The sequence below is a fragment of the Artibeus jamaicensis genome, unplaced genomic scaffold (genome assembly GCF_021234435.1).
Source record: "Artibeus jamaicensis isolate MK-2021 breed Jamaican fruit bat unplaced genomic scaffold, CSHL_Jam_final contig_482, whole genome shotgun sequence".
Taxonomy (NCBI): domain Eukaryota; kingdom Metazoa; phylum Chordata; class Mammalia; order Chiroptera; family Phyllostomidae; genus Artibeus; species Artibeus jamaicensis.
In genome coordinates, this window is record NW_026521857.1 from 3958414 (window position 1) to 3984207 (window position 25794).

Consider the following 25794-nt stretch of genomic DNA (forward strand, 5'->3'; position numbering starts at 1 on the left):
AAAATAAAAATATTTTCTTTGTCACAGCTAAAAAAAACATATTTATAAGGCTGTCAGAAGGAATAGGGTATTCCCAACATTATACAGTTTGTTTATGAAAACTCCAGAAGAGAAATTTCTCGCTCAAGAGAATGGAGTCCACTGAAAGGTTCACAAGAAAAATATTCCACCTACAGAGTATATTCTGGCAGACTTTTCTAAGGTTGGTTGCTGGCTGACCTCAGGTGTTGAATAAAGACAATGGTTTCTTACTGTTACTTTCATACATGTACTCTTGGAAACAGCTTACCCACTCCATGGGGTAAAATGTAGCTTCTTAAGTCTGCAAGAATTCAGGCTGTACTTGGGCCACTTTCCAGAATTCTTTACTGTAGGTCATAAGTACCACATCACACAGCAGCTGACAAGAACGATCGGGATATCTGTGGGCCACTGCCACCCCTACTGCATTTTTGGCAGTGGTCAGGAGGTAACTGGACTGTGTATCACCTTGGGAGGTCATTTTGGCCAAAACAATGTCACCTGGGCAACAATGCTTATAAATTTCCACCTTGTTTTGTTCAGTAGCTCAGACATCTTCCTTGCAGATAGTTCCTCAGAAAGAGTTCTTAAGTGGTGTGGACCCCACAGGTAGGATGTGTATGTTGGCCAAGTGTGCACTGATGCTAGAGACCTTACAGGTTATGATGCCCCACCACCACCACCCCAGCAATAATTGGGACTTTGTTTCTCTCAACACAGACACAATAGGAAGAACATGTTCTCGCTGCTCTTCATCATGTGGCCAGCACGCATCAGAAAGATGTAGCCATGCAGGGTGCAGGTGCGGCTGCCTGGGCTACACTTCGAGTTACACAGCTGGTGGCTGGGGACACAGCTCCTCAGAGGTGGCACCATGACTTCCACTGTCCCAAGCCCCTCAGTTTTTAAGTTATAGTTAACATACAATATTAGATTAGTTTCAGGTGTACAACAGAGTATTATGACATTTATATACCTATGATCACCACGATAATTCTAGTGACCATCTGTCACCTTACAAAGCTATTATGATATTATTGACTCTACTCCCTGTGCTGTTCATTACATCCCTGTGACTTATTTTATAACTGGCAGGTTGTACCTCTCATTCTCCTTTACCTTTTCTCCCTAATCTCCAACCCCTTCCCTCTGGCAACCATCAATTTGTCTCTATCTATGAGTTTGTTGTTATTTTATTTTGTTTTGCCTATTTCATCTTTCAGATTCCACATGTGAGTAAAATCATACAGTATTTTTCTCTGACTTATTTCAGTTAGCATGAGATGTTATGCTAAGTGAAATAAGTTGGATATCCAAAGTCTCTTTATTTTTTAAATTTTTAATTAAAACTTTTTAAGTTAGAGTTGACATTCAATGTTACATTAATTTCAGGTATACAGTATAGTGATTAGACATTTATTTAACTTATGAAGTGATCCCCCTGGTAAGTCTAGTACCCACATTCTGTCATATATAGTTATTGCAATATTATTGACTAAATTTCTTATGCTGTAGTTTACATCCTGGTGACCATTTCATAACTGCCAATATGTACTTCTTGTCTTCATCTTTTTCATGCATCCCCTACTCCCCTCCCCCCATCTGGGAACCATGAGTTTGTTCTCTGTATGTGTAAGCTTGTTTCTATTTTATTTGTTTATTAATTTTGTTTCTCAGGTTTGACATACATGTGAAATCACTTAGTATTTGTCTTTCTCTGTCTGACTCATTTCATTTAGCATAATACCCTCTAGGTCCATCCATGTTGTTGCAAAGGGTAAGATTTTATTTCTTTTAATGGCTGAGTAATGTTTTATATTGAGCACATTCTCTTTATTCATTCATTTTTTATTTGAGCATTTAATCTATATCCATTTAAAGTAATTATTGAAAGGTATATAGTTATTTTACTATATTACTTGTTTCCTGACTCTTTTTGTAGTTCTCTGTTTCTTTCTTATTATCTTGCTTTCCTCTCTTGTATGTTGATGACTCTCTGTAGTGTTGTGTTTGAAATCTTTTCTCTTTATTTTTATATATCTCTTGTAGATTTTTGGTTTGTGGTTACCAAGTGTTTCATATATACCAAGCTATGTTTATAACAATTTATTTAAGATGATGTCACTTAAGTTTGAACACATTCTAAAATCCCTACCATTTTTTACTCATCCCCACCACATTGGGTTTTTGTCATTATTTTTTAATTCTTGTGTGTATGAATGTGTATGTCCCTTAATTTACTGTTATAATTACACATAATCTTCCTACTCTTGCTTTTTAACCTTTATACTAACTTTAGTGAGGGATGATCTACTTCTATTACGTGTTTGCTTCTGTAAGTGAGAATTTTTTCTTTGTTATATTTTCTTATTCATATTTATTTTCTTCTTGTAAAGAAGACTCTTTAACATTTCATGTAATATTGGTTTGGAGGTAAACTCTTTCATCCTTTTCTTGTCTGGGAAGCACTTTATTACCCTTTTGATCCTAAATAATAGCCTTATTGGGTAGAACAATCTTGATCATAGGTCCTGGGTTTTCATCACTTAATATTTTGTGCTACTTCCTTCTGGCCTGCAATGTTCCTGTGGAGAAATCAGCTGACTAACTGATTCCCTTGTAGAAAACTAACTGCTTTTCTTTTGCTGCTTTTAAGATTCTCTCTGTCTTTAACTTTTAGCATTTTAGTTATGATGTGTTTTGATGTGGGCCTCTTTGGGTTCATCTTTTTTGGGACTTTCTACACTTCCTTGACTTGTGTGTCTTTTTTCTTCATCAGGTTTGGGACACCAGGTTGGGTGAGTGACTTGTGTGGGGCAGAGACTCAGAGCATCACCTGGGTGGGGCAAGAACTAAGTTATCCACATTAATGGAGACATAGATTTGGTGTCCAACTGTGCCAGCAGGCTGTGGGGAGATAGGCTCAGCAAAGAAACAATGGCACCTATCAGAATAGAATAGAGAGAAGGCCCAACAAATGAATAATGACACCCATCAGCACTTTAGTCCCAATAAAAGCTATTTTTCCAGCCTTTGCCTGGAGGCCAGAAAATCTAGTTCCTCCCCCAATGTCCCTTTTCCAGCTGATGTCCCTTCTCTGGAGCTCATGGAAACTGTGAGCAAGTGAATCTATGCTTGAGCCCTTTAAGAGGACGTATGGGACTACAGAAGCTCTCCGTTTCATCCAGAGTGAGCTCCTGCTGATTTTTCACAGCCAGCTGTTGTGGGGATTCCTCTTTCTGGCACTGGTGCCTGGGTTGGGGAGCTCAGGACTGGGTCCCTTTGCTCCTCAGTGGGGACCCCCATGTGAGATATCCCTCCCAATTATTAACCGCCACAAGTCAGCATGTGACCAGAATGTTTTATGTCTCTGTCCCTACCACCATTCTTGACATGGCTTCTTCTTTATATCTTTAGTTATAGGAGTTCTGTTCACCGAGTGGTCCTTAATGGTGGTTTTCTATAATTTAGTTGTAATTTTGGTGTGGTTACAGGAGGAAAGCACAGCACTTACCCTCTTGCTCTGCCATCTTGAGTAGAAGTCTCAGAGTTATTTATTTGGTTTTTTAGTGTTTTGCCTTATTTCTAATGTCATGGACTTTACTCATAGGTCCCTTTGGCATCTGGGAATCTCTAATTGGGTAATAGAAGATGCAGGGGCAGAGTACAGAAGAGCACTCAGACTTGGTCAGGGAGCCAGCCCTGCTTAGTGAGTGGCCATTCTGAGTGATCATCTTAGCATACATATGGAAAGTGGTGCCTCTAGCCTCTTCCTCCCTAACCATATGCCTCCTTGGTGAATTACCTAATCGTGTGGTAACACTTGATATTTTCTGAAATAATAACAGAGATCAGGAGTCAGTCATCTAGCCACCATTATTTCCCTGGACTGATCACTTAACATCTACCTCTGAGCTTTACAGCTCTGCAAGCCATAGAGAACCAGGTATGCATCAGCATCTCAGTTTTACTGACTCTACCACCTTAGTCTCTCATAGTGTTTCCACAGGTCTGCTCTTATTCTATCCTCCTTGTGGTGGACAATAGTTCAGCTTAGTCATGACACTCTTTACATTCCTGGAAATGGTTAGCCTCTTTTGCTTTTTCTTCTTCAGTGAATACTTCTATTCTCTTAATATTTACTCATGAACTTGCAAACTTTCTTGTCAACTTTTTTTATGTCCTGTGCTTAGAAAGTTAAGCCAATGTTTTTCAAAGCTCATCCTAAAACAAAATAACCTCATTTTATTCTACATTTCTGATTAATACAACATGTCTAGTAGACTTTAAAGTTGAATATAAAATTGTATTAACTGTTGTCATTTTATACAAAAGTGTATTAATTTAATCTATATTACTGTCTCCCATAGCTAGTATTTTTTGGTATAAAATTACAAATAAAAAAATCAAAGATCTAATAAGCCAGTTCTCAAACCTTTAACCATTTAAAACTGGGAAACACTCAGAGTTCTGTACAATATCCAGACTTCCTTATTTTAATGTATGTACTTTCTTTCTCTGTATGGTGTAATTGGAAAATAAAATAAACCAAAGACGTTAGACTTGAGCCCTTAACCCATTACTTTTGTCTTCACAGCCTCAGGTGAGTCATTTAACATCTCTGTGACCCCACTTTCTCATTTATAAAATGATGTGGTTGGATTATATCAAGTGAGTTTGCAAACATTTCCTTCCTTCCTTCCTTCCTTCCTTCCTTCCTTCCTTCCTTCCTTCCTTCCTTCCTTCCTTCCTCTCTTCCTCCCTCCCTCTCTGGCTTCCTTCCTCTTTCTTTCTTTTTGGCCATGATAACATTTCTTAAAAGAAATCTTAGGCAGAAGCACAAAGTGTATAATAGTAAAAGCAGACCTCTCTGGTTGAAGCCAAATGTCAAGACCCTAAGACTCACCCACTTTGACCCCATTGCCCAACTGTTACCCACCCCCACCTTGTTTTAACAACTTACAATTTATATACAAGAACAGCTTTGGTACATATGTGTATTTACAACCATAGTACATGTCTTTGATAGAATAAATATACATGTAAGGTTATGCATCTATGTGTTTATATGAGTATACAAAAGAAACCCAAACCTCCCCAAGTGCCTTCAAATCCATGATTAGGAATGAGATCAAATGTCCCTAGCTCTTTCAGTCACAAGACTAATACAGAATGGCAGTCCCATGCACACTACTCCCAAGGATTCTCTCCTCACCCCTCCCTAACCCCTCTCCACCTCTTCCCAGCCTCCACATCTGCACCACCCCTCCCCAGGAGCATCAGTAGATGGTCTCATTTATACTCTGGCAGTTACCACTGTACTTCCCCTGCTGCTTCTTTTGGCTCCTGCTGGACATTGCCCATCATGTCTGCTGCTCCAAGAGGCAAGGTTGTCTCTTGCTGGTGGTTGTTTCCACACCATCACTGTTCTGCTGAGCAGGTGGGTAGCATGGCCACTCAATTGCCAACAACATCTCATAGAGTTCATGCTACTACTCAGCCTCAGTGCCTGGGCAGCAGCATGCCCAGCATCATGAGCACTTGCTGGACCTATGCCTTGAAACATGGCAGAAAGAATGCCTTCTTCTGTTTGGTAACAGTGTCGCTCAGGCCTTAAGATTTCAAGAATTTCAAGAAACAGTTCATTTCATTTTTATTTATACCCCCCTCCCTGCCATTGCCACCTTCTCATAGGACACAAACAGATGGCCAGTGGGTATTGGACCAGAAACATATGTACGTGACAGAGATCACACTATTGAGAGAACTGCCCCTTCCCTAGAATGATTAAGACTTTTTACTGGGACAAATTCACTGTGCCTGGTTTATTTCTTCCTTAATGCTCTCCCTGGCGGCTTCTCAGCCCCTGTGCAAATAAACTTCAGTTGTCTGGATGTGTCCCAGCAGGCCTGAACCTCAGATGACCCATCCCAGGCTCCTTCTGAGCCCCTTTATACACATGTGTGGGTGAATCAATGTGTGGTTATCGTATACATCAGGAGGAGCTGCTTGTCAAAGGGACTCGACAGCTAAAGGATTCAGATCTTCTCCCATGGGTTTTCAATTCAGGGTGCATATGGAAAGTCTTCAAATGTGACAGGCAGATATTAAATGGTTAATTTGTTAGCTGAAATTGAACTGGAGACCTTGACAACAATCGCAATATGCTTAAGAGGAGGGGGCTTCACTATGAAGGGGGCTTCACTTTTTCTACCCAGACTTCTACCCAATCTGGGTAGAAAAAGTCTTACTTCACTATACTGTAACACTGCTGTAGTTTTTGGCAACTAGTTTCAGAAATAACACAAATAAATCCTGTGACAAAAAAGAGTTCACAATTTAGTGGAAGAGCCAGAAACACAAACAGACAATGAGAAGGACTTCAATAACATTGAGAATCTCCCCACTAGCTCTCAGTCACCCACACCTCATACTTTCAGCTCCCTTTTCAGGAACTGATGCTATATCTCTCTGACTGGTTACAGATTCTTGACAGCAGGCATGATGCCCTTAATCTTTTTCACCTCTAAAGCACCTAACATGGTGACTATGTACATAGTAGATTCCCATCAAGTATCCAATGAATAATTTTTGAGCCATTGACAGAAATTATAAATAAACTAGAGAATAAACACTGCAGGCTTTATTTTGCCGTTTTGACACTGGATGCTTTATTTCTTCATGACCTAGATGTGCACAAATTTTTGTGTGGTTGGTGATCTATAGAGACAGGAAACAACGGTGGGGTGTGAACCTGTTCTGGGTGGTACAGGGCAGGTAGCAGGGCAGCAGTAAATAGGCAAGTGTGGGAAAGGATTTGCAAATCCCTTGATACCCCTTCCCCCTTTCTCAGGACATAGGCCGGTGTATTTGGTGGACCCTCAGCTACTGTGGACCTCAGGATTCACTTTCTAGGTATGCCTCCATCCCAGCAGGAAAGCTCCTTTAGATGAGGTCCTATTCAGGAAGGCAAGGGGGAGGTGGTTACACTTTTATTTCTCTAGAGATTTTCAAAGTGACAAGTAGCTTGAACCAAACAGTGACACCTGGCCTCAGATAGCATCAGCCCTGTCCAGCACTTGCTATCATATGTACCAACCATATGACAACCTGGCCACCTAGTCAGCTGGCACTCACAGGTTGGTTTCACATAGAGGGCTGGTGGAGGCTGGTGGCAAGGCTTTGGAACTAAAAATACAGTTGACCCTTGAACAACACAAGGAGTTAAGGGCACCAACTTCTGCACAGTTGAAAATCCACTTAGAGGTTTGGAATGCCCCCAAAACTTAACTACTAATAGCTTGCTGTTGACCAGAAGCCTTACCAATAACATAAATAGTTGATTAATACATATTTTGTACTTTATATGTATTATGTGCTGTATTTTTTAATAAAGTAAGGTAAAGTAAAAAATGTTATTAAGAAAATCATAAGGAAGAGAAAATACATTTATGGTACTGCACTGTATTTATCAATGCCATAAGCTTACATAATCTGTTTTAGGCTAAGTGATTTGTCTGCAAGTTATTTCAAATTGTTGACTGAAAAAATTCTGCATATAAATGGTTCCATGTAGTTAAGCCCATATTGCTCAAAGGTCAGCTGTACATTGACTTAGTATCTTTCTCCTATTATCTGGGACAAATGATCCCTCTGGGTCTCAGTTTTTGCATCTATAAAATGGAAGAAACAGTACCTTTTGCTGTGATTATGAGGATAGCAGTAGAGAATGTGTGTAAAGGGCCTGATGCCAACAAGTGCTTCACAAATGGTAGCTGGTATTATTACCCTTTCCCCAAGGGGGTTGTTTTCAGTGCTATGCTTCCTCCCATCCACTGCACCCTATGGATCTCTCAACTCCTGGACACTCCTGTGTTGTGCAGAGTGAACTGGCTTGATTTGATATGATATCATCCTCAGGCCATTAGGTTTGACTTTCTGTAATCTTTTAAGTGCCTTACCATTCCTCCATCTGTTTCTCATCTTCATATATTTTGATTCCAGATTCCAGATATCTCCTCTCTTTAAAGAACATGGGGTTTGTGTTTTTGCTTTGCGTAGTCTTTGTTGTTTTGGGGGTGACTCTTGAAAAAAGAAGGAGGGTAGAAATGTCTTTGCTCTGTCATCCAAAAACCTGGTTATCTTTTCAAATAGATCAATAAGCACAACACATAATAGGATATCTTAGAAATCAAAAGTACAAGCAGGTCTTCTTCTATCCTCTTCCCCCTTCCCTGTTTCCTTAAATATAATAAAGTACACAATAGCCCACCTATTCCGTTTCCCTGCCATCAGCACATTCCTCCTGCCCGATCCCACAGGCCTGCTCCTAGATGAAGCAGTCAAGGCCAGGCTTTGACTGACTTGTAGGAATGGTGGATGCAATTGGAGGGAGCAGAACATTACAAAAAACCAGCTGCTTTTCAGAGGTTGATTTTCATTTTGGAAAATAGCTGAAGCAATTACTGTTGCTCATTAGAAAGCCTAACACACTGGCTGCAAAACTATATTTGGAAAACCATATTCACTTAGCTCTAAAGTGATGAGAGGGTGTGAAAGGGTGGAAGGGAGAGGAAAAGACAGACCAGGGCCTGCTATGTTTAGACTTGAGTCTATAAACAGGTGCTTTGAATTGAATTCTGAGAGAAACAAGACACAATGCAGCTAGGATACCCCACAAAGCATGGAACTGTATGCAGTGAACATTGAGAAGCTCTAGCCCTTCAAACAATTGACCTTCCTCATGAAGAGGCAAAGTGGGAAGTGGGTAAAGGTGAGGTCTGTCGAAACTGTTCTTCTGAGAATGTCCAGCTGCCACTCAGATTTCCATGGAGCTTTGGCATGTTTCCATGGTGTCCCCTGAAGTTTGTCTTTAAATTATATCAGGACCCATGGCCTTTTGTAACAAGTTTCCATGCTTGTTGTTCTGCTGTTTATTCTGAATAGGAAGCATTGACACCATAGTCTACTAGCTCATGTGTTAAATTTGCTTATAACCAGAGGAAGGGTTCTGGGGTCAGGGAATATGCTGAGGGCAAAAAAGGCAAGGTTCAGGAAGCTGGGGGTGGGACAATCCCAGAAAGAACTTGAAAAAATTGCCTCTGCTCTTTTTTATTGGATGAGAGAATGTGGAGCCCTTCATCCTAGTACCATTTTTTATGTAATCTTTGTGGTAGAGCTATTTAATTTGTAATTAACCCCCAGTGCTGGTATGATTCTTTATATTATATAAAGTACATTTACCTGGGTTGCCAAGAGCTGCTTACTGTTGAAAAAAAATAAAGAAAGAAATTAAATTGACATTCTCCCAGCAAGGATAGAGGTGTAGAAAACACTTGTTATATTGCATATGTATTGATAATCAACACAGACAGGATCCTGGTCCTAGGGATTCTAGTCTTAGTAACTTGAATTAGCTTCCCCTCCCCTGTTGATGACCCCTGGCTCTCTCTGAAACTATCTCATTTAAATTCAAATAGATTTTATTGTTTCTAATTTACAGAGGAACAAAATGAAGTTTAAAAAGTCTTTATGACTTGTCCGGGGCTACCCATCTACATAATAACATGGCTGAGATATGAACTCAGGTTACTCTTGAGTTATTTCCTCTTCACCAGAGGGCATTAGTCAGAAATGTGCCATCTTTAGCAGGAAAGTTGAGCGACACTAACTGAAACACCTATGATTTATTTATCTAAAGTCTGGGGTACTTGCCCCACGGAAGCAGATTCTAGTGTCTTCCTAGTCTATCATCCTTACTTAAGAATATTGCTTCTGTCATTGTAAGTTGTCTACCATTCCTCAAAACAAGCTATTCTCATTCTAGAAAGAAGAAAGAGGGTTTTTCTAGGGATGCCATAAAAAAGTACCACAAACTGGGTGGCTTAAAATAATATTGATTTGCTTTCTCACAGTCCTGGATGCCTGGATGTCTAAATCAAGGTGTGGGCAGGGCTGTCCTCCCTCTGAAGCTTCTAGGGAAGAACACTTTCTTTTCTCTTCTAGTTTCTGGTGTTACCAGCAATCCTTGGCATTTCTGGAGTAGATACATTACTCCAGTCTCTGCCTCCATCTTCAAATGGCCATCTTTTCTCTGTGTCTATACCTCTTCTTATAAGGACACAATGATATTAGATTTGGGGCCCATCCTAACCTAGTAAGACCCCATTTTAATTTAATAATATCTTCAAAGTTCCTATTTCCAAATAAGTTCACATTTACAAGTAGACATGAATTATTTTGGGATATTATTCAACATAGCACAATAGGGTAGAGAAAATACCAGCAGACTTCTATTTCTTGTGGCCATCCTAGCTGCAAGGAAACCTGGAAAATCAAGTGGAGGCAGGCAAAAGAGAAGGAAGCTGGACCACAGGTTAGGTAAGTATGATACAAATAGTGTTTGATCAACTTCTTTGTTTCAGATGAAAGGGAACTTGCATCTATTGAAAACATACAGTAGTTTTGGCACTCAGAATATTCATAATATATGTTATCTTATTTAATATTGTAGATCCTTTCCATGTGTTTCCCCTATTGAATTTTCAGCTCAATGAAAGATTGTGTCTTGTATGTTTTGGGCACATCATACAAATTGGAGATCAGGAAACATTATATTGGATTAGTTACTGCCCACTCTTCCTCACCTCGTGATAGCTCATTCTTTCCCCAAAACCTCCTAATGTCATCCATTAAAATTGGCCTGTTTGATGGTGTTTTTCTCTTTTTCCTCCTTTTTTGTCTTTTACTCCTCCTCTTTCTTCACCTTTGTTTTTCTTGGCCTTTTTTTTTTGATAAATAATTAATAGTTTTATTTCATAAGTCCTTCTGTGGGCTGCCCTCATGTGACCCAGAAAATATAAATTCCTTTCTGGGTACTCCTGCATTGGATGTAGTATGACTAAGAAAGGATACGGAATAAAGAATTATTATTTTAAGGAGCTAAATTCTAATCCTGAAATGGAATCCAGAGTTATATGCTTTATGTTCTCTCTTACCATGGCTAGAATGTACCTTCTTCTGTTTCCGGGTTTTTTGAAGCACTCTAACTTGTCTTAATCATTTCTCATAAGTGTTTCTGAAGAAAAAGGAAAGAGATAGTAGAATCAAAATTTAGTATCTAAATATCATACCTAGGAATGTTAGTATACAGATAGATGGCAAAAAGGAAGCACAGATTGATGGAAACATAGACAGGTTATATGAAAAGATTCTGTAAAGTTCTCTGTGTTTGCCATGCTTTGTACCCAGGATTCTACCTCTCTGGGCATAGCAGATTGTAACCAGATGAAAACTTGATTTTTAAAAAAAATGTATTTTATTGATTATGCTATTACAGTTGTCCCATTTTCCCCCTTCACTCCCCTTCACCCTACACACCCCTCCGGCCCACATTCCCCACTTTATTTCATGTCCATTTGTCATACTTATAAGTTCTTTAGCTTCTACTATTTTCCCATACTATTCTTACCCTCCCCCTGTCTATTTTGTACCTACCATCTATGCTACTTAGTCTCTGTACCTTTACCGCCTCTCCCCCCTTCCCATTCCCTTGTTGATAACTCTTTATGTGATCTCCATTTCTGTGGTTCTGTTCCTGTTCTAGCTGTTTGCTTGGTTTGTTTTTGTTTTTGTTTTAGGTGTGGCTGTTAATAATGGTGAGTTTGCTGTCATTTCACTACACATATTTCTTATCTCCTTTTTCTCAGATAAGTCCCTTTAACATTTCATATAATAAGGGCTTGGTGATGATGAACTCTTTTAACTTGACCTTATCTCAGAAGCACTTTATCTGCACTTCCATTCTAACTGAAAGCTTTACTGGATAGAGCAATCTTGGATGTAGGTCTTTGGTTTTCATGACTTGGAATCCTTCTTTCTAGCCCCTTCTTGCCTGTAAAGTCTTTTTTTGAGAAATCACCTGATAGTCTGATGAAAACTTTTTTTAAGGTAACTGTCTCCTATTCTCTTGCTTCCAGTATTTTCTGCTTAATTTTTATCTTAGGGAATGTAATTATGATGTGCTTTTGTTGTGTTCCTCCTTGGGTCCACCTTCTTTAGGACTCTCTGAGCTTCCTGGACTTCCTGGAAGTCTATTTCCTTTGCCAGATCAGGGAAGTCCTTCTTTATTATTTGTTCAAATACCTTTCCACTTGTTCCTTTTTCTCTTCTCCTTCTGGTACCCCTGTAATTTGATGTTGGAACATTTAAAGATGTCCTGGAGGTTCCTAAGCCTCTCCTCATTTTTTTGAATTCTTGTTTCTTCATTCTTTTCTGTTTGGTTGTTTCTTTCTCCTTCTGGTCCACACCATTGATTTGAGTCCATTTCCTTCCCATCATTTTTGGTTCCCTGTACATTTTCCTCTATTTTACTTAGCATAGCCTTCATTTTATCATCTAATTTGTGACCAAATTCAACCAATTCTGTGAGCATCTTGATTGCCAGCATTTTAAACTGTGCATTTGATAGTTTGGCTACCTCTTCATCTCTTAGTTGTATTTTTTCTGGAGCTTTGACCTATTCTTCCATTTGGGCCTTTTTTTGTCTTGCTGCGCCTCTTACGCAGTGAGGGGTGGAGCCTTGGGTGAGGTAATCTACATCTCTGGGTTGTAATACTGTTCATGGGGAAGGGGTCTGAGAGGGAACAATGGCACTTTCTCTGCTCTCTGTCAGATTTTGGTCACTTCCCCTGCTTCCCACAAGCAAATTGGGTCCTTCTGGTGCTGATTCCCATGGGTGTTGGGTTGTGTATGTTCTAGGACCCTGTGGGTCTCTCTAATGAACTCTCTTGTAAGGCTGGGGGTTTCTCTTGGCACTTCAATCCCCCACAGATGTTTTCAATCTGTGGTTTGAAGCTTTATTTCCCCTCCCTGGGACCCTGGGTTGTGTGGTCTGTCTCACTACCTAGTTTCACCTGGTTTATCTGCACATGAATGTGGGACTGCCCAGTCCCCCAGCTGCCCTGTGCACTGCACCCCCTTCCATAAGCCTCCACCTCACTTGGTCTGCCAGCTGCTACTTTGCTGCGAGCCCTTTCCACACCAGCTGCCTGACTCTGCCCCTCCTACCAGTCTGGATGAATGTGTCTTCTTTAACTCCTTGGTTGTTGGACTTCCATACAATTTGATTTTCTGTCAGTTGTGAGGGGTTTTTTTTTTTTGTTTTTAAATTATTGTTATCCTTCTTTCGGTTGTGTGAGGAGGCACAGTATATCACCTATGCCTCCATCTTGGCCAGAAGTAAAATCTTAATTTTTTTTAAATGACCTTTTCTTTCTATTCAAACTGGCCTTGTCTGGCCTAGGGGAACCCTGACTCACTGTCCTTTTCCCTTGCACATCCACTCCATTAATCATTAAGCCCACTGGACAGTGAGGTCTTGGTCAGCATCAAATAATCTCAGGGGAAAACCTTGGGTCTGTTGACCACAGAGACAAAGTTTTAGTCAAACTAAAGATGACATCTAGGCCTCAGTTGTGTTTCAACTCCAGACCCAGAAAAGTGAACAACCCCAATGACCACACCCTTGTGAAACCAGACTGAGTGATGCCATGGCTGACATCAGGACCAGATACAAGGATCAACTACCCCTACCCTAGTGCCAACCAATCAACAGACACCATGACTCTAACTCCACAATGACAAATCATTCTCCCCCATCTTCTAGAAGCCATCAGGAAGCCAAGCCTTAGAGCAACAGCTCACCTATGACTGCAGGTTTGGTGCCATTTGCTTAATTAAACCTTTACTTTCTTTGCTGCAAACTCCTATCTATATTTCTTTAGATGAACCCCTTTGGTCCAGCAACATGAGTGGGCTGAGGATAGGCACCTGGCAGTATGTCTTGTCTAGTGGAGCACAAAAAAATTGTCTGGGGAGACTTCTCAAAATACCAGATGTCCAGTTCAACACCAAATGGATGTTCTAATTAATTACCTATCAACGGGACCCCAGGAAGTATACTTTAAAAAAGCTATACAGTTGCTTCTTATGTGCTCCCTTTATGCTGTTATCAGGGCAATTCTGTCCAAAAGGGGTTCTCTCTACTGGATAGTTAATAGGTAAACCAATCCAGCCTTTCTGGATTAATTTGATTTCAGACTCCACAGAAAGTTGGGTGTTGCTGGAGAGCCCAGAACAAGGGAAGTGGGCACCATCTTCAATGGTCCCACTGAAATGGCAGAGCTGAAACAGAGAGCAAGGAGACTTGATCGGAGCAGAGAGGGAACAGAGTAAATGCTGGTCATCAAAAGGGCTGTTAGAGTGTAAAATTTGAACTGTATGGTAAGTGGTGATAGCCATACTCCATCAGTAGAGCCTTCCTGTGGCCTTTGAAGAGTTTCCCAACTCCTTGCTTGTTTGTGTATTCCTTATAAATACCCACTCACTGAGGGAGGTAACCCCAGTAGGTCTCTATTGCTTGAAACTGAAAAATCACAACATAGAAATATTGCTGGGTAGAGCTATTCAGTACTCCACAAATATTTATTTTATAATAAGGATATAAAAATATAAACAATATGTATATTCTTCACTGAAAAAGAAGTGGTAAATAAGACACATTGTGTTCCCATTTGCACAGAGCTTGCACCCTAGTTAGTTAATCAAATGGCCATAAAGAAATCAACAAGACATGTCAGACGATGACAAGTGCTATGTTTAAGGATGATGGGGCAGGGAAATATTTTGGATAGGCAGGTCAGGAAAGATGTCTGAGGTGGTGGCATTAGAGCTACTTATTTACATGTCTACATGCTTACCACGAGAACTGTGAATTTGAATGCTAATAGGCCCCTAGAGACCTTGTTTTGCATTGTTTCATTTGCAGGTTAGGAAATAGGCTCAGAGATGGGCAGGGATTTGTCTATGGCCACGTAGCAAGTCTGTAGCAGCACGCAGGATTCCTGTCTCTCATTCAGTGCTCTACCCACCACTCCTAGCTCACTCTCAGTGGAGGTGTTTGGGTGTCCTAATTGCTCTTGCCATGGATTTTATCTGTTACTTTAAGGAGGAATGGCTTTAGGGAAGAGAAAGTAGCAGAGGGCAGAACACTACTTCTCTTCTAATTATTACAGCCTTTGCTTTGTTTGTTTGTATTTTGTTTTTCCATCACTTTGAGCCAGTCTCCTTCTGACCTGAAGAGGTTTCAGGATAGCAGCAAAGGGTGGCTGGCCAGGCAAGTTCTGCAAATTACAAGGTACTCCTTGATGCAGAAGCATTCTGCACCAGCTGACAGCTGTCTGAATATCTATCTTCCCCAGAGATTGCAGGGGAGATGAGGGAGAGGAAGGAGGAGGGAGCATGGAAAAAAGAAAAGCAATTCTCCCTGAATCAATTAGAATTGTTCCCGAATGCAAATAATGATCTACTAAAGGCGGGTTTGAGTCACCCTTAGATGCTCCTAATCGTCCACTGTTTAATGGTCCTTTCCCCTTCTCCCTCTCCCTCTGCCTGGGTTTCTCTCCTCCCTCTACTGCGCCTCCTCCTCTAATTCTTTCTCCTTTCTTCCCTCCCTCTCCCTCACACCATGTTACCATTATTGTCAGTAGAACGAGCTGCATGCATGCCAAATCAGGTCATTCACAAATATAGAACAAACGTCTGTCACTACAGATTTACCACTATGACTAAAGCATGGCCCTTCTGTCTGTGAAAAGTGTGCCCATTAGCTATGTGGGATCACAGCCCCCATAGCCTCTTAACCCTCCCTGTGTTAGTTTAAGGGAGGTAAGCTTCTTCTAATAAACATCCATTTGAATGTCTTTGAATGATTTATTGTGGTGGCTCCATTTGTGTTTCTAAAGTTAAAACAAAGTCAGCCTTTCCATTTAACCTCCCCCCCAGCCACCTCCAGCACACATACAAAGCCATTTTCTGGAGTTTAAGGGCTTAACTGTAAATATTTGTTCTGGCTGAGAACTGCTGGAAGATACTTACTTGTCTAAAGTGAGATAACTAACAGCACTCCAGGAAAGAAGATGAGCATGAACTGAGACAACTTTTCAAGTAAAAAGCTAACTAAACATTAAACTCTATTCACATTACTCAGAATTCTCTTTTGGACAACCTGAATTTATGCACAGTACTTTTACATTGTTAAAATTACATCAGTTCTCCTTCCTACGAGATATTAAAATAGACTTAACAAAAACTAAAAGAAAAAATATGAGTAGAGGCAAATAGTAAAGAGGGATAAAAAAAAGATAAAATAATTTTTTAAAATACCTATTTTTTTTTAAATTGTCTTGTTTCCAAATGGTTTGGTCTATGTAAAAGTACAATTCACCCTGAGTTTTGCAGATAACCAAAGCAAATCCAAAGATACATATGCATGAATGAGAAAATTGGTAATGAAGAGTGTAATTCAAAATGGAACGTAAGATTCCAAAAAGCTGGAGTCTTTTTCTGGTTTAATAATTTCTGAAAAACAGTCCAGACAAATTTTAAAAACCAAATTTATCAAAACATAATATAAAAAACATAAATAAAAACACGACCTACTATCCATTCAATTTGTTTCTATTTTGATTATTAATGTGAGTCTATTTTCATAACTGAGATTTTTTTAAATGAAGACAACAGAAACCACAAATGTTAAAATGAGAAAATCAGACTTGTTATGACTGCCCCAAACAAGTCTATTAGCCAATTGACCCCTGTTATAAATGCCTTTGCCAGTTAATTATTACACCATCATTATTGTTATCACCTTTGTTATTATTTTGTTCTTTTCTTTGATCATTACTTTGCTAGTTCAAGCATCATACATGGTTATAATAAAAATTCATTACTTTGTGATGGCTGTTGGGCTGCCTATGGGAAACAACTTGATAGTCTCGCAAACACTGAATCATGCAGTAAATTAACACTCATTTTCATGCATGCTTGCTTGCATGTTGATGACCTGGAAACACATGCTTACACTCCATATTTTTTGTTGTTGCACCTGATTTGTTTTTTCTGTGGTAGGAATAGAACAATATGGGCTCTCTCCAGGGGACAAAACAACACCTAACTGTGTAGTGTGGAAGGGCGAGAGGAGCAGATGGATGCAAACTCTACTTAGAGCCAACAGAGCACACACAGAGAGGAAATGTAGCTACCAGGTATCACACCTGGGCACTGCCAGCCGTCTTGGCAGTTAGGCTGCCTGGGGAATGGGAACGCAGGGACCAGGAGGAGAGTAGGATCCAACAGTGGCTCATAAAATAGTCCCTTAATAGAGGATATTCTAAGTAGCTTGCCTTTGGGAGCCTTAGGGTTTAGAAACTCACCCTCCCCACAGCAAAAAGGGGGAATATGTAGAAATAGATGCCATTTCTTCATCCAACATCTCCTGGCTTGCGACAGTCTTTTTCCCTTTAGTTGGCAAGAAGACCAACTAAAATAGTCTTTTATTCACTAGACATCAAGTCTTTCCTGGTCTTTAGAGTGACACCAGTAACAACCATTTTCTACTATGCATGGGTTTTTGGCAGGTTATCAACACTTCCTCAAGAGTGCTAATAGAACTTTCTGCAGAGATGAAAGTGTTCTATACCTACACTGTCCTACTGTAATAGCCACTAGCCATGTGCAGCTGTTGAGCACTTGAAATGAGTTGGCTTAACTGAGGAACAAAGTTTTTCATTTTACATGATTTTAATCAATTTAAAATTAAGTCTGAATTCAATTCAAGTGTTGTTTTCCTTAAAATATTTTAAATTACTCTGAGCATTGAGAGTATACATCCTAAAATTGCATTAACTATTGCTTTTTTCATTCTAGCTGAATCACATGTTGCTAGTGGCCACACACTGAACAGCACAGATCTGAACTGTGACTCTCAGAGTCAGCTACAAAGCTCTCTAGCTACTCCTGTGTCAACTCTCTCAGCCATGTACATGTTGAATCGCCTTAACCTATCCATAAAAAACCTTAGTGCCTTATTCTTAATATAAACCAAGGTTCGGACCAATGCTATCACACGCAAGTATACAATTACTGCCTATAACCTGAATACACACAAATTGACTCTTCTCCCAAACTGACCTTTTAGATTAGATTAGATTTAGATTAGATGTAACACTTTATTTACCCTGGCAGTGAACCAAAATCTCACCAAAGACACACTGAATAAGAATCTCTGAAGGGTCAGCTTAGCTCAGAACCTTATAATTTTTAGTGTTTTCAGGAGATTGTTATGCAAATAGTCCAACATTGAATCTTACAACCTCTGTATTGCATTTCAGACTGGATGTACCACCACCAATTGTGATAAAGGCTGAATATGACAATTTGTCATATTCAAAGGCTGTCATATTCAAAGTCTGAATATGACAATACTTTGTCATATTCAAAATATGCTACTTCCTTCTGGCTACTCCTACCCTTCCCAGTATGTCCACACCCAGGAGGCAATGCCTTAGTTTCAATGACCTGTTGTATATCTTAAAGTCAACATCTGGTGAAATGTACCATCTTCATTAATATAATTGTCTTCATCCTGTAATAGTGCAGCCATCATCATCAAGGTTCCCTTTGTATCAATACACAAGTGAACTCTGTAAGACAGAAATTATAATACCCATTTTATAGAGGATTAAATTTAGGGAAATTTACTCAGCATTGCTCAGCTAGTAATTATCAAAGATATGTGCATTTATACCAAAGCTTATGATTTTTTTTTACTAAGTGGAGCTAACTTCCTGCTATCAGCTCCCACTGTGCCCTATGGCACTCTTCCCTGAACCAGACTTATCTTCTTTGTTCATCTAGTTGACCATGCCATGCCCATTGTGAGATAATAAAATCATCAGTGGATGCTAACAGCACCAGGTAAAAGACTGTCTAAAAAATTCGGTCTCAGAATGTGACATGACAGATGACTTACTAATAACCAAGGGGGAAGGTAGCAGGCGCTACCTTATCCAGATGGGAATAATGGGACACACTGTCATCATGTGTCTCCTGAGGTGATGTTCTGAAGAAGAACCACATCATCTGAATAGTATTCCTGTCAGAAATGTTAAACTTGAATCTAATCATGAGAAAAATCAGACAAATCTAAATTGGGGGACATTATACAAAAAATTGTCCTGGACTCCTAAAAAAATGTCACTGTCATAAAAGACAAAAAAAGTTTGTTGAATGGTTCTAGATTAAAGAGGCTAAAGAGATATGACAATTAAGTATAATACAACACCTGATTCCTGATTAGATTATGATCTTTAAGAAAGGGACATTATTGAGACAATTGGGGAGAACTGAATATGGACTACCTATTAAAAACTAAAATTGTATCAATATTAAATTTAATGAGTATGGTAACTTGATTATGGCTATATGGGAAACTATATATAGAAGTATGTAGGGGTGAAATATACAGGGGTGAAGCTACAACTAATAATCAAATGGCCCAACAAAAAAGAAATAAACAAATCACTCTCAAAGAGAGATAAAGCAAATGTGGCTTATGTTAACAACTGGGAAATTTAGGTAAAGAATATATAACATGCACTGTACTATTTTTGTAACTTTTAGATAGGTTTAAAATTTATACAAAAAAATTGGTTAAAATGAAGAGCTACATAAGCTAATGCTTATGAAGCACATATTATGTTCTACAGATAATCTTCTAAATATTTTACACATTAACTCATTTAATCCTCACAGCATCCTATAAATATACTATTATTAGCTGAATTTTACCTGTGAAACAATAGAAGCTCAGAGACATTAAGGTCAATAGCTACCAAAGAGTAGAGTTGGTAGCTGGTTTCTAACCAGAGTCTATACAATTAACCACTCTGTTAAACACTTTTTTTTTTTGGAGATCCTAATTCTCATCACCTTTTGAGGAGTTTAAACAAATTGTTAACTATTACACTTGATCAGTTCTAACACTTTGAAATTATTCATCATATTCATTTGAAATTTATCTCCTGATAGCTTCTATTCATTTGTTCTATTTCTACAGGGGACCCATCCAGGAGAAATTACTCTTTCCCCCAGTAGAGGTGAGCTCCACGAGATTCAGGAATCCGTCATGTTTTCTACTCTGTTCCTATGCTAAAAGAATGTTTCCTAGCACATGGCAGAACTCAAATGGATTAATGAATAAATGAACATCAGCTTTTTGAATATTTGAAGTCATCTTCTGGAAGTTTTTATTCTCAGTTGAAAACATTCCTAGTCCCTTTAACTGTTCCATTAATATTCTAATCACTGTCTTCTAAAATAATTCCAGTTTTTCTAGTTTTAAGAGTTATGCCCAGAACTGAAAATAGTACTCCAGACTTCACTCAATACCATCATTTATCCTATTTCAGATGGTTCCCTTCTGTTAATGGAGCCTAAGAAATCACAACAATTTTTTAAATGACATTGTAAAAACTACAGAAGAGACTTACTGGCAAAGATGTTAGACTGAACATATATACACATTAACTCTTGCTCTCTCCTAAGCCCCACTAAAATAACAGTAAAGGATATCTTTTTCTTTTTGCTTGCATAAACCCAGGACAAAAATAATGAGAGAGAAGAAAACATTAATAACATTTTGAAAGCTGGAAAGCATATGCACAAATAGTAACTGACTTACCAGGCCTAAGAAACATGAAGTCTTTTTTTTTCAAATTAAAACTGTATCTTTTTGCCCTGACTAGTGTGACTCAGTTCCTTGGGCATCATCCCACAAAGCGAAAGGTTACCAGTTCTATTCCCAGTCAGAGCATGTGCCTGGGTTGCAGGTTCAGTCCCTGGTTGGGATACGTAGGAGAGGCAACCAATAGAAGTTTTTTCCCCTCTTTTATTCCCTTGCCTTCTCTCTAAAAATAAATATAATCTTTAAAAAATCTGCATTTTTTATTTTGCATGCTTTAATATCAGAAGAAGATAAACAAAAGAAAAATGCCACAATACACAAAATCCAAACCTGTTGTCAAATATAGGAAAGGAAGGTTTGAAGCCCTTGTATTCTGCCTTAGGCAAAAAGACAAGAGAGAAAATAATCACTAGTCATCAGCAGAGGAAACCAGATGGGCTAGGGCCACTCAGGGCTTCTGGGGGAGCTATGAGACACTATACAAAGGGTACAAGTTCTGCAGGTAGAAACTCCTACTTCCTCCATGCTAGGGGCATCCTCATCACACTTAAAGATGGGGATACGAGGTTTCTCATCAGGATAGCAACACTGAGCTCTTCTGCTGTCACTTCGTTTTCATCAGTGCGTAGGTCTATCTTGATGGTACAATAGATGCAGCTGGACTGAGTCTAGGAAATCTTGAGAGAGAAGCCAAAAGAGACTAAACAGCAGCACCACAAGGTCCTTGATGGTTTTGTCATTCTTGTCTGCCTTCTCCTTCTGCCAGAGTCTCCACAATGGGGTGGTTGAGGTTTATCTTCAGGTGCTTTCCCTTTGTAGAGTTGTTCCTAAGTTCCCAGGTTTTCATGATATGCTCCATGCCAGCTGTCCAGTCATAGGTGCTAGTCACAATGCAGCAGGGTGAAGACACAAACCTGTTATAGATTGTCACCCTTTCAACTTTTTATCTAATATTTCTTTCATGAGTTTGTAGAGGTTCTCAAAGTTGGCCTTGCTCACTTCCATTTTCTTCTTCTCTTCATCCTCAGGTTAACTCCAGGCTCTCCTTGGAACTGAGACCAAGCTCTTCCCATCAAACTCCTTGAGCTGATGCACACAATACTCATCGACAAGCTCTGTCATATAGATTACCTTGACCCCCGCTTACACACTCACTGGGCAAAAACAGAGTTGGCAACTTGCTTTTTATTCCACCAGTGGTGCCATAGATGAACATCTGTGCCTCCTTCATGAGAGAGACATATTCTGAAAGAGAAGTAATTTCATCTTCAGATTGGGAGGTGTGGGAACATAGAAGTTCAGAAAGAGGTCACCAATTAGTAGCCCTCATGGATTCTAAGCTTAAGGTTTTTAGAGAATGCCTTGTACAATTTCTTACAGTTTCTTATCTTCCCCTAGTTTAGAGAAGAGCTTAAGGCACTTCTTAATGTTTTTACAAATAACCTTTAAGATTTTGCTCTGCTGGAACATTTCTCTGGAGATGTTCAGGAGTAGGTCCTCAGAGTCAACTACATTACAGATGAAGCTGAGATATTCTGGTATCAACTCATCACAGCTGTCCATGATGAACACATGGTGGACATGGAGTTTGATGTTGTTTTTATTCTTGTTCCCAAAGACATCAAAATGAGCCCGATGGGAATAAATAGGAGTGCCCTTAATTCCAACTAATCTTATACATAAAAGTGCTTGACTGCCAAGTGGTCTTCCCAGACATTAGTAAGACTCTTAAAGAATTCTCTATATTCCTCCTGGACAGTGTCATCAGGGTTTCTGGTTCAAATGAATTTGGTCTTGTTCAGTTCTTCCTGATCAATATACTTCTCCTTAATCTTCTTTGTTTTCTTTTTTAATTTCCTTTATTTTTTTAAATATGTTTTATTGATTATACCATCACAGTTGTCCCATTTTCCCCTTTCATTCCTCTCCACTCTGCACACCTGTTCCCCGCCACCTTCCCCCCCTTTAGTTCATGCCCACGTGTTGTTAAGTTCTTTAGCTTCTACATTTCCCACACTTGCCCTCCCCCTGTCTATTTTCTCCCCACCATCTATGCTACTTACTCTTTGTACCTTCTCCTGCACTTCTCTTCCTGCCCCTCCCCTGTTGATAGCCCTCCATGTGATCTCCATTTCTGTGGCTCCACTCCTGATCTAGCTGTCTGCTTAGTTTGCTTTAGTTTTAGGTGTGGTTGTTAATAACTGTGAGTTTGCTATCCTTTCACTGTTCATATTTTTAACTCCTTTTTCTTAGATAAATCCCTTTAAGATTTCATATAATAAGGGCTTGGTGATGATGAATTCCTTTAACTTGACCTTATCTGAGTAGTACTTTATCTGCCCTTCCATTCTAAATGAAAGCTTTGCTGGATAGAGCAATCTTGGATGTAGGTCCTTGCATTTCATGACTTGGAATACTTCTTTCCAACCCCTTATTTCCTGTAAAGTCTCTTTTGAGAAATCAGCTGACAGTCTTATGGAAACTCCTTCATAGGTAACTGTCTCCTTTTTTCTTGCTGATTCTAGGATTCTCTGCTTAATTTTCATCTTGGGTAATGTAATTATGATGTGCTTTGGTGTGTTTCTCCTTGGGACCACCTTTTTTGCAACTCTCTGAGCTTCCTGGATTTTCTGGAAGTCTATTGCCTCTGCCTGATTGGGGAAATTCTCCTTTATTATTTCTTCCAATAAGTTTTCCACACATGGCTGTTTCTCTTCCACTTCTGGTACCCCTATAATTCAGATGTTGGAATGTTTAAAGACGTCCTGGAGGTTCCTAAGCCTCTCCTCATTTTTTTTGAATTCTTGTTTCTTAATTCTTTTCCGTTTGGTTGTTTCTTTCTTCCTTCTGGTCCACTACATTCATTTGAGTCCCAGTTTTCTTTCCATCACTATTGGATCCCCGTGTGTTCTCCTTCATTTCACTTAGTGTAGCCTTCATTTTTTTAATCTAATTTGCAACCAAAATCAACCAGTTGTGTGAGCATCCTGATCACCAGTGTTTTGAACTGTGCATCCGATAGGTTGCATATCTCTTGGTCACTTAGAAGTATTGGCTCTGGGGCTTTGAGCTGTTCTTCTGCCTGAGCTATAATGTTTCAGCCTGTTTGCACCTGTTAAGTATGAGGGGCGGAGCCTTAGGTGTTTACCAGGGCATGGCAACCCAGTGGCTGGGTTGTGATGCTGTATGTGGGGGTGGGGTCAGAGAGGGAGCAATGATGCTTGCTTGTTTTTCCTCAGGCATCTTGAAGGTGAAGGGATGTAAGTACAAGAGAGCAAGGTGGGCAGAGACTGTGTCCAGTTCATATACTACACAAGAAGCATTCAAGGGGGTGACCCAAGAGAGAGAAATACAAAATCTTAAACCAGAAGGAGGACCAGCTGATATAATGGATGACACTGAAGAATCAAAAAATGTTTAGAAATTGGTGGTATCAGTTATCAGTTATCTCTAGAAGGAGAGCTTAAGGTGCACAGTCAAAACAGGAAGATTAGTAAAAAATTGGTTTAAAAATAAAAATCTCTTCTCTGTGCAGACCTCCTTTACCCCAGTAGAAGCCTGAGGGTCTATTTTTTAGAGATAGGATTTGAAAAACAAGGGTTTCTGGGTAGAGTTATATCAGACACAGTTTGGGGCAGGGGTACATGAAAGAAGGACTAAGTAGGGTTGAAGGACTATCAAATAAATATTTACATACTGACTAACAAGAACTATGCCCTCTCCTCTCACTATGCTTCAGAATGCTGGCAGCCTGGGTTTATCCTTTGGGCAAGGGGTTGGGAAGTCTTTCTTTGGAGAATCCAATTAATGCAAGAGGAAATACTTGAAGAAACTGACAAGAAGAGGTCCAGAAGGAAATGGCCGACTCTGTAGTGTACAAATCTTACCCAGGAGCTCAGAGCTTCCAACTAACTTGAAATTATAATTCTTCCCATTATGGAAATATATATAATATAAAATTTATCATTTTAGACATTTTTAAGAGTACATTCCAGTGGCATTAAGCACATTCACATTGTTGTGTGGCCATCACCATTGTCCATCCACAGAACTTCTCATCATCCCAGATGGGAACTCTGCACTATTAAACAATAACCTCCTACCATCCTACACCCTCAGTCCCTGGTAATCTCTACTTTTGATCTCTATAAATTTGACTGTTCTAAGTACCTCATATAAATGGAATCATATTTTTCCCTTAACACAATGTCTTTAAGGATCATCCATGTTATAGCATGTGTCAGAATTTCTTCCTTTTTTAAGGTAAAATATTATTGCATTCATGGACAATACAGGACAAGAAACTGGAGAGTTAAGAAAAAGCCTTTTTGTTAATTCTTAGAGAGTCTTTTCTTTCTTCTCAAAGCCAGAAAGATTTGTAAGTCCTTCCTGCTCAGCAGCACGGAGAAGCCACACCAGGTACTAGTCACTGCAGGCGGTTTTGCAGGCCCCACAGTAAAGGAAGGTCCTATCTTTAAATTGCTTCACATATACGGTGCAGACCTGGACAATACCTTGAAACAGAAACGGCTACTAGAGCCATACAGATCAGACTGTTGCAGATGCTGGACCATTAAGTCTGATCTTCAAACAACCATCAGCAAAGAGAGAGAATTCTTTGCCGTTGGGAGCACAGCCCTGTTGTGGAAGTAAATACTCTGCTAGGAACTACCATGAGAATGAATACTATGAACTGGGATTCAGTAAAGGAAATGACCACAGTCAAATGAACTATGGTTTGAGGACTCTGACCAAAGGGGAGATGTTTATACTAGTTCTGCTTCATTAAGGGTTTCACCTGATCCCTATCATAAGCAATGAGGTCCACATGAGAAATATACAATGGTTGTATCATTATATTAATTGATGTACCTATGTGTTAAGGACTTTTTCACATTTACAGAGTAAATTCTTCCTTTAATTAAGTATTTCTGAGTACCTATGTGCCAAATGCTATACTTGACATTTAGAATACAGTGTTGAATAACCAGGATACCTTTTAGAATCTAAGACTGTTGATATCTTTTCTATTTATTTTAACAAATATTTGTTATGTACCTTGTAATTTTAGAAACTGTTAGAAGCTAAAACAGTGAGCAAAATAGATTATTGCTTTATGGAATGTTAGATATGGACATATACACTTATGTTAAGTAGTTAATAAATAATATGTGGTTTTATATCACATA

At 39.3% G+C, this 25794-nt stretch overlaps 2 pseudogenes; both read right to left on the reverse strand.

Moving 5' to 3' along the window:
• Positions 1-316: 316 nt before the first annotated feature.
• On the reverse strand, positions 317-897 carry LOC119051274 (exosome complex component CSL4-like; annotated as a pseudogene).
• A 20146-nt stretch (positions 898-21043) lies between these two features.
• Positions 21044-25179, reverse strand: LOC119051279 (heat shock protein HSP 90-beta-like; annotated as a pseudogene).
• Between the last annotated feature and the right edge of the window lie 615 nt (positions 25180-25794).